The sequence below is a fragment of the Stegodyphus dumicola genome, chromosome 5 (genome assembly GCF_044657685.1).
Source record: "Stegodyphus dumicola isolate Sdum_Otavi_A_Nest chromosome 5, ASM4465768v1".
Lineage (NCBI taxonomy): Eukaryota > Metazoa > Arthropoda > Arachnida > Araneae > Eresidae > Stegodyphus > Stegodyphus dumicola.
In genome coordinates, this window is record NC_140772.1 from 68,933,216 (window position 1) to 68,943,475 (window position 10,260).

The 10,260-nt window shown below is 29.6% G+C and overlaps 1 long non-coding RNA gene across 1 annotated transcript; it reads left to right on the forward strand.

Annotated features, from left to right (window-relative positions):
- The first annotated feature begins 352 nt into the window (after positions 1-352).
- On the forward strand, positions 353-7,862 carry LOC146997134 (uncharacterized). Its single transcript, XR_015041142.1, has 3 exons — positions 353-476; positions 4,600-4,689; positions 7,726-7,862. It is a non-coding gene; the product is annotated as an uncharacterized LOC146997134 (long non-coding RNA).
- Positions 7,863-10,260: the final 2,398 nt, after the last annotated feature.

Below are 10,260 nucleotides of genomic sequence, written 5' to 3' on the forward strand. Positions count from 1 at the left end.
GAGATGGTCGTCTTATAGAAATAATGCTTAATATCAATATTTATTGATAATCTCAGAACTATTGGTCACTTTCAGAAGTGGTCGTTTGAGAGGCGATATTCTATATATTTATTAACTGATACTCTCAGATTCCAAAATTTGTTTATATTCTCAGAAATATTCGACGGAAGGTGGTCGTCCCATACATGCAAAATTTTACATTTCATTAAAAATGAATTTGGCATTATTTAACTATTTCCCTATTAATTATTTAATTAGATAAAGAAAAAAATTAGGAAATAGTACTGTTTATTACGGAATAATGTAGGAAGTTCTACAGAACTATATTCTTTCGCGTCATTGCACATTGTATCCGGCAAACTACTAGGTCCTCGTATTCTTCCGCAAATCCGTAAACATCTGTCTGATTTGAAACGAGATCCAAAATGGCTGCGCCATGAGGTTAACTTGTATGGATATTTTTTGTTTCCTGAAAGGTAAGTTCAGTTGCAATACTTGTATGTTTACTTTTTTTGCTTTTCGAATTTATGTCATTTTGACAGTTAAATGTTTCACAGCTTTATGAATTGTTACCATTCTGTTGTGAATTACATGTATCTCAATGGCTGGCTGCCTTTTCAAATATCTAATTTGCCCTGCTATCCATATGTTTATGACTGAATTTTTTTAGTCAAGTTTATGCATTCAGTTTCAAAATAATATGTGTGATCAGATTGCTTATTATTTTATTGCAGCAATAAATTTATGTTAAATACTTTGAACAATTGTATAAAAATAAGAGTTTGCATTGTTTTGTCCAAAATATGTATGGTTGAAACGTTATCTTAATCTAGTTTGTAATTCAAGTTTTTTTGGGGGTACTGTTCTGTTATTGGGACCAGAATCGGAAATGTATGAACCTGTGTTCGTAAGTATGTGCATAGATGTGTATATGTAGACACACAAACATACAAATATACAAGCATACATAAATACAATTCTGAACCCGATCCTGATAACAGAACAGTACCTTTTTTTAATCTTTTTTGAATATTTTATAAAAGGATTAAGCATTTTTCAAACTGCATATCATTTTAAGATTCGACTTGCAGGAAGACAAACATGGTCATTCAATCAAATGCTTATGATTGCTTTTAACATTTTCTCATAAATATTGTTTGCATTTTTATTGTATTTTAGATACTTTAGTTATGTAAAGTGAACGTGAGAATATTATTAGGAAAGCTGAAGAATATGAATAGCTACCATAATACATGTATTTTTTCATTGAGCCCATTGTTTTAGAAACCAATGCACCATTATTATATGCTGGCTTATTTCATAGTTATATGCAGTTTAATTTTATGTTCATGTTACTGTAGTATTGTCATTATAATAAAAGTATTTATAATTTTTGTTGAATCTTGCAAGTTACCTAACATTCAGAATTATTACTACCGAATTTTACTGATAGGTTTTTTCGAGTTGACATAATCTGTCTGATAAATAAAATAAACTGGTGTTTAAATTATATGCATTTCTCTTAATGTTTCATTGAAAGTGAGATGGAAATATAAATGCTATCCAGAAAAGTGAATTCTTTTTGCAGGAAATAACAAACTGTACTAAATGATTAATGTTTATATCATTTTAGAAATGTCAATATTAAAGTTTCTCCCCCTTCTCTTCTTTGATTTTGAAATAATTTATAATAAAATAATATATGCATAAGTGTAATTAATGTAAAGTGTCATTCAATAATATAATTTATTTTTACTGATATTTTATTTCTTCTCTGGGTTTTCTTTTGGTGTTAGAAGGAGGAAAAGAGGTTGATCTTTACATTATGGTAACTTGGCGTTTTTTTGGCGAAACTTTGGCGACCAACTCTCCTACAGCAACCCTATATTTTTTTTTCCCGCCGCCATTTTGTCTTCACGAAGTAAAGACATGTTTCTTTTCTTTTTATCTACTGAACACTTCTTCCAACAATCTACTAGCCAAATTACACTTATGCTAGAAATTTTATCTAACAAAACTGCTTAATCATGACAAATATTCACTGCAAAATTGGGAAAAAGTGCACAATACCATACTCCTTACGCGTTTTTCAAAATAACACATACACATAAACCATGTACACGCCGACTTATTTTTACTTAAAAAAAAAATCCCAGAATTGCACAAAAACGGCATTGCGCACACTCTTCACTATATCCATGTACACTGCTTTTTTCTCATAAATTAGAAAAATTTCACGAAAATACATGACAATTTTCTCAATCTTTAAACCTGGTAAAAAGAACATATATGAAATTACCTGATCGCGAAAAAGTATTTACCCTTTCCAAATATGAACATTTCCACATATAAAATAAATAAAATATCCAAAAACTTTTACCTCTAAATCATCTATTACATTATACACGTCACCAACGAATTCATACCGCAAGCATTACAAATACTTAGTATCAAATATTTAAATTATTTCCATGCACGTTTACTTCAACTTAAACGTATACCAAATTCCTACAAACATAAAATTCACAAAATAACTATCATTTAATTAAAATATCACTAAACCATGTACACGCCGACTTATTTTTACTTAAAAAAACATCCCAGAATTTCACAAAAATGGCATTGCGCACACTTTTCATTATATCCATGTACACTGCTTTTTTCTCATAAATTAGAAAAATTTCACGAAAATACATGACAATTTTCTCAATCTTTAAACCCGGTAAAAAGAACATATATGAAATTACCTGATCGCGAAAAAGTATTTACCCTTTCCAAATATGAACATTTCCACATATAAGATAAATAAAATATCCAAAAACTTTTACCTCTAAATCATCTATTACATTATACACGTCACCAACGAATTCATACCGCAACCATTACAAATACTTAGTGTCAGATATTTAAATTATCTCCATGCACGTTTACTTCAACTAAAACGTATACCAAATTCCTACAAACATAAAATTCACAAAATAACTATCATTTAATTAAAATATAATTAAATTCAAAAACACTACTTAAAATATAAATGAGCACATACATTAAATTAATACATACATAAATACCCATTTCGAACTCACTTTAGTTACGGCCATGGGATCGAAAAATTCACGAACACTGTTTCACACAACACAGAATAAAGCCAAATACAAAATTTCCAAATTTTTTCCCGATTTCCCCCCTTTTCCGATTAAAGAACCGTAATTCGTCCATTAATATCACATGACATATCCCATGATCTCTCATTTCCCTCACACAAAATAATGCGTAATCGGAACTGAGTACTGCTCACATTATTACCAAAGTACCAGGTAGTAAACCTTTATCGCCTCCAAAATGTCGCCAAACTACCAGTTACCATATTGTAAAGATCAACCGGAAAAGACTGTAATGTTTTAATTAAGGAAATAATTAAAACATTACAGTCTTTTAAATAAGACAGTTACAGTAATGTTTATTGAAGCAATCAGTACTGTGTGATTGCCAGTGATTGAATAATGTTAAAATGCATTGTTCATAAGGAAATTTGCTTATCTTTGTGTTATAGATTTTATTTTGACACAAGCTGAAATTTGAATTATTGGAAGCACTTTGAAAACCCGAATTATTTCCTGAATCATTAATCAGGCCAATATATAACATACAAATTTTCATACAAAATTATTTCTTTGAGCATATTATAAAGAGCTCATTTAATTTTATTATTTGTACAAATTTTAGACAAAAGTAGCATGTAACAGTTAAAGATTTATTGAAGCCTACTTGTTACTTGTGGTAACAAAGAAGTGTGAAAGATATTGCCACATTAGCGAACATGACGATCATTGATGCTTAGTTTAGTAATTTAATAATATATTGAGAAATGCTGGGAACTTTCAGAAGTAGACATTTCGGAAATGATGGGCTTGATAAGAAATTTACATGGTTTTATTATTTATTCTTTAGTTAAGAATGGATTTTAGATGTTCATGTGAAAGAATTCTGTTTAATTATATGTGAAAGAATTGTTAAAGTTTGGCATTTAAAAAAATGAATTAATAATATGCAATTATCTTTTTATTATACATATATTACTATATATTTCTAATGCGCTATGTAAATGTCAGTGCTAAACAATTGAGATACTATTGTCAGGGCAATCTTTTCTTATACATGAAAAATTCTGATACTTTCTTATCATCTGCCCTCACAGCTTCAACTTATGCTAAAACAGCAAGAGTATGCACACGATAATAGCAAACTATGAATATGCATACCACACACATGTATTTACATGCTTTATATTTAATCTTTATTTCTGAATAGTATTCCATTGGATGAAAAATATGTGAATATTGACCCAATGTGTATATTTTTGTGTGTGTGCATCCTAAAATTTCTTGTTTCTTATAAAGTGCTCATTTGAATTACTACTTGTGAACAGAGCAGTAGATATGAACCATAAACTAACCATTTTGCCAATTTTCACAGCTTTGCAGATAGTCAGAAAGCACCAAAATTTGTAATAATGTTAAGTTTAAATGATGTTCTATACTTTTGTGTTAATTTTTCTATTCTATTAATTCTATTACTGTGTTATCAAACTTTCTGCAGGAATTTCAACTGGTTAAGATGTTATTACCATGTGGAGAAGAATTTGGTTTTCAAGCTAGAAAAAATTGCAGCTGAAGGATTTTGTAGAAGGTCAGTCAAACTGGTTTTAGTTAATTATAATTTAATTTTGGGTGAAGAATTCTCAAATTTATTTATCATAAGTGTCTAAAGGTCTTCTAAATTAAATTCTGCTTGTTTTTGAAATTTTTCATGACATTCATTCTTTGATTATTATTATTATTATTTTTTAATTTACTAACTTATATTCAGGCACATAATGTTGCATTTAATGCCATACCTTAAATATTGTAAAATGTTAAAATAATACATTTCACTTAAAAATGTGGTTGTGACAGTAAATTTTCTGTTACATTTAATCATATCTATAAACATTGCTATACAACATTTTTCAATAATCTGTATATTATTTTGTGCATTTCTTTTACATCCAAGATCTGGCATATGACTTGCTTTTCAAACTGATAACATGGTGTAATAATGTAATTAATGGTTAAAGTTTACTATGGAACGGGCCAAATTTAATAAATTATTCTTTGATAGAAATTTATTCATGTGTTCAGTGTGTCTCATCTCTTTAAATTGCTAAAGTAAATTTTATGTACTTGCATTTAGGAATTTCGACTGTATCAGAGTAATTTTGTTTCAGTTATTATAACATGCAAGGGGAAAAATCCATTCATAGCTCCGCATTTAAAATTAGTTAATTAAAGTCCTTAATAAAGAGGGATGTTTTGTTGTTTTAAATGTCGATAGAGTTTAATTCAAAAATATGCCACATTAAGGGTTACTTTTTAACCTAATTTAAAATTTTCATTACTTTAACGTGTCCAATAATTGTTATTTTAACTCCGATATTGTAATAATATCAGAATTCCTTACTTTTTGATAGGTAATCCAAATGTAAAACAAGAAAAGAAAAAATTAAAATCTAGAAGTATATTTATTTCATACCTCTAACAAATAAAAACAACACAAGCACTTTTTACTGTCTATCTGCATAGTGTGGCATGTTCCGTAAGACTGAGATTTGTATGGTCAAATCCATGTTTCAGTTAAAGGAAAATGCATGCACAGTCATCTGATTTTCCCTTCGATTAAGGATTCTGTATATACTAGCATAAGAAATATAATAGTTAATGCAGTGTTATACATCAATATTTATAGACAATTATTGTGGCTATGTTTATTATAATTTTGTTCACTGTAATGGATGGAGTGCCTAAACCATCATGCTGTGTAAACAAAACTCAAATCTTCATCTCTGCATACTGCTCCACTAGTGTTTAAACCACTGAAATGGTGATTATGGTAGAACATCTTTGGTAAAAATTTACTCTGCTGTAACCCTTAGCGAATCGTTTCTTTTCTTTTCTTTTTTTTTTTTTTTATATCAAGATCGTCACCTGAGAGGATCGGCACCAATTTCAAGGTGGCCGCTACACAAAACCAAAATAAGAAGTCAAAGACATACACAAACTCTGTGTCCATGTACACATCGACCTATTAAAACAGAGAACTGCACAAACTGGGCATTGTGCACTGCCTTAACTTTGTCCATGTACACATTGATCTATTTTCACTTTAAGAAAATCAGAAAGTTAAAAATATAGTTACCAGAAAAAATTCACCACTGTCTTAACACACAGACAACCAAAAATACACAAACAGAGAGGAGTAAGTTACCAAAAATACATATTTCCTAACATAAAAACATTAAACAACAAATCTTCTAACAAAAATTAACACACAGAGACAAAAAAATAAATGAAACGTCATTTTTTTAACATACCTTTTTTTTTCACATGCATATGTTTAGGCTTCCCACCACCATCCTCCAGGTAAGCAATTCAATTAAATTTTTCGTCTCTTAGTCACCTCAGACATACTCAAACGATGGTACCCACACCAAAATAATAAATAGCATGTTCAAAATACAAGACCATACCACTTCCGTGCAACCAAACACAGCAATTGAAGAGAATGGTAAGAACCAAAAACCTGGGACCGTACAAAAGGTTTACTATTAAAAAAAGTAGCCCAAAACTAAATTTATGACAGCACGTTGGCAATATTTGCAGAAATAACTCCTTTTTATTGACAAAAAAAGTTTTTTTTTTTTTTTTTTTTTTTTTTTTCTCAAAGGCTACTTTTGCCAACATTATCAACATTAGGGTTACCGAAAAACTTATTTGACGCAATGGGCTTCCACATTTCACAAACAACCAATACCACTTTGCGATTTTTTTTCAGACAGAAACCAAGGTGTACCATACAGTAAAGATTAGTCACATCTTCATTTACTACTGTTACAAGTACTTCTTTGGTAAATTTCTGCGGTTAAATTCAAAAGTTTAAAATTGCATTAACATGATCAGATTCAGAGTCATAGCTAGGGTTTTCAGCGCTCGGGGACAACTGAAGATTTCGCGCCCCCTACTGCTTGCCAAGGATGGAAAACATTTAATTCTAAAATGTTCTAACATCAGTTTGGCACCCCTTGGATTCTGCACCCAAGGACAGATGCCCCCCTTGCCCCCCTCTAGCTACGCCCCTGATCAGATTTTATTTTCTGCACATAGCTAACAATTACTTATATGTTGTCAGATAAATGTTACCAGATGCAGTTAATTATTTTTTACTTGCCAATCTCATGAGACAAGTTTTTTTTGCTCCTGCAAGACTTTACTTTGTGTTGCAAAATAAATTCATTCTCACTCTTTTTGGACTTGCCTACACATTAAATTTAAAATAGTTTTATGAATAGGTAAGATGTGATTATCATAATTTTGTTTCTCTCTTTATCTTGGCAACTTTATATGTTGATTCAGTATCCACGTTACCTACCAGTGGCTGATTGATAAAACTGCTCATATGTTCAGCTGGTGGTTTGAGTTTATTTTCTGACATAAAAAATTTTAAAAGGCATCCCCCATGTTTATTTTACTATAATCGAAAAATCAAATAATTGCTACTCTGTTTATAGGTACTAAATGTTAAAATATTTTAAATGCTTCCTTTAATTTGCATTCTAATAGTCATTTGTTTAAATTTAATTATGAATTACTATATTCACATGTAGTAATTGTGAGTGTTTTTTTATTTTAGGTGCTGTGAAAGGCAATGACAGAGATCCAATTTATCAAGAGTTGTTATATACATAAGAATACATGGATATAACATTGTTTTTCATGAATTCAAATAAAATGTGATAAATTGGATTAATAAAAACTATTTTGAATTTTGAAAAGTGTTTTTCCTCTGTTAATCATAATATAGTGCCATAAATTTCTGAATGTGTTTATTTTTCATCCAAATAAATAGCTTTACAAAAATTTGTCATATTAATAGATATTGCATAATTTAGCATTATTATAAATATTTATTATAGCAGATTTAGCTGAACTACTTTTTTAGTCTCTTTGCAGATGAAGTCACAAAGGTAAGTGGTTAGATATTTTTCTGTATTCCCCATTAAGTAATTTTATCTGGTAAATTACCATTACTTATATACTACAGGTGAAAGAATAAGCTTTCCTTAAAGATGCAAAAATTTGCAGATATTTCAAAAAATTAGTATACATAAAAAGTTCTTAAATTGCCACATATGCGAAACTGAAAATGTTATATATGAAATAGTTCAGAAATATAAATATTTTCACTATTTTTTAACTATAATTCACTGCATTTGTTATATATAATCACAGTTTAAGGTAGCAGTGCTTTTCTCACTGTGATTTCTCATGTATTTTGATTCATAAATACACGTACATAAATCCACGTATTTTGATTTCTCTTTTGAGACAGAATAAAAAATGAACTAAACATTCTCGTTGACATTGAGAGTTGAATAAAAGCTCACCTCAAAATAAAATGAATTAATAAATTTATGGAAAATTTTACATTGCATATATTGAGCAGAAAGAGTATATACTTAATGGAATTAATAATTGGTAGAGTTGATAGCAGAATAAAATGCCTTAATTGCATGGTAAACAGTAGATCTTTTGAAGTTTTTCTATGTTGCGTAAAATGCAGATTTAAATTTTTGATATTGATTGTCATATAAATGGCAATTACTGTTTTATTTTGCTCTGAAATGAATGGTTAGTAATAAAATTCTGGATGAGACAACCTTTAACATGCGCTAGAATTTACAAAGTTTAATTTGGTGCTGATTTCAACGGGTAAATTTCATTTTACTGAATTTTGCGTAAAATAATACCAATGAACCATTGCAAATTATTTTCAGAACTTTTTTTTTTAATCTAAAAGGGCTATTAGTTTTGAAATGTGACTTCATATCGTCAGTCGTAAACTTGTTTCGCTTTTCATTCAAAAAATTTAACATATTTACCTTTAAAATCTAATATATTATTGACTAACAAGCCAAGCTATTTAAAAGCATTACACACAGTTCTTAAGAATGCTTTTTTTAAATTTTTAATCTGATTGATTCAAAATGCATTTAATTCATGATGTATCTAATTGAAAACATTTTAATATTTCTACATAATTACATGATATATTTCTTCATTTTTCAAATATATAGAAGACATATAACTTTCTGGTGTCAGTATCTTATAAAATGTTTTGCTATTTCCACTGCCCCATCTGTATTGATAATCTATGCATTCATAAACTTTTAGCCTCTTTGCGTGACTGCTAAAATCTGAGGCCTTTCAGATTTTTTTTTTTAATTGTGTGAGCAGAAAGATAGAATTTTAGAAGACCTTCTTGAGTTACCTTTTGAATGATATAAAGAATTGTTAACATAATGTCAAATTTTTACAACTAAATATTAAATATATAAAAAAGCCTGCAGCATTCTCATGTTACGAAAACATATTTATTTATTCTGAGGCTAGGAATTGATTTAGTTTTAAAAATACAATTTATTCCTTTTAACAATTTCCCAACAGTGTCATCAAAACACTATAAATTCCTTACATGTTTTAAAGAAAGACGATTCATTTATGTAAAGATTATTAATTGGGTAATTTTATTCAATTTTTAATACAAATTAACTGAAATTAGAAACTGATTTTGTAAAATGATTTAATTATGAATAATTCAATTTGGGGGCTATTGGATGTTTAAAAATGATCAAAAGATTTTTAATATCTTAAAAATAAAAGCAAAATTTTCAGTTTTATTCACTGGAATTTTCCTCTGTATATATACTGGGATGTGACACTAAGCAGTTGAGAGTATGTATTTAAGAGGTTAAAGGGATATTGTAACTAGTGTTTCAAATCCTCATAACATCCCATACGCTGTCGGTGGGACGTAGATAGGATGTCCTAAGGATATACTGGGATGTGGCATTAAGCGCTCAGGATGAGTTTAGGAAGAAATTGGGATATTACGGGATGTCCTGAGGATGTAGTAAGTAGGACTTTAAATCCTAATAACATCCCATATGCTGTCGATGGGACATAGATATTTTTAGGATATAATGGGATGTGCTTAGGAGGTTTGTGGGATGTCCTGAGGATGTAGTAAGTTGGAGTTTATATCCTAATAACATCCCGCACGCTGTCGATGGTACTTGGTTAGGATGTCCTGAGGATATCCCGGGATGTGACATTAAGCACTCGGGAGAAGGTTCACGGGATGCCCTGAGGATGTGCGCATATCCCG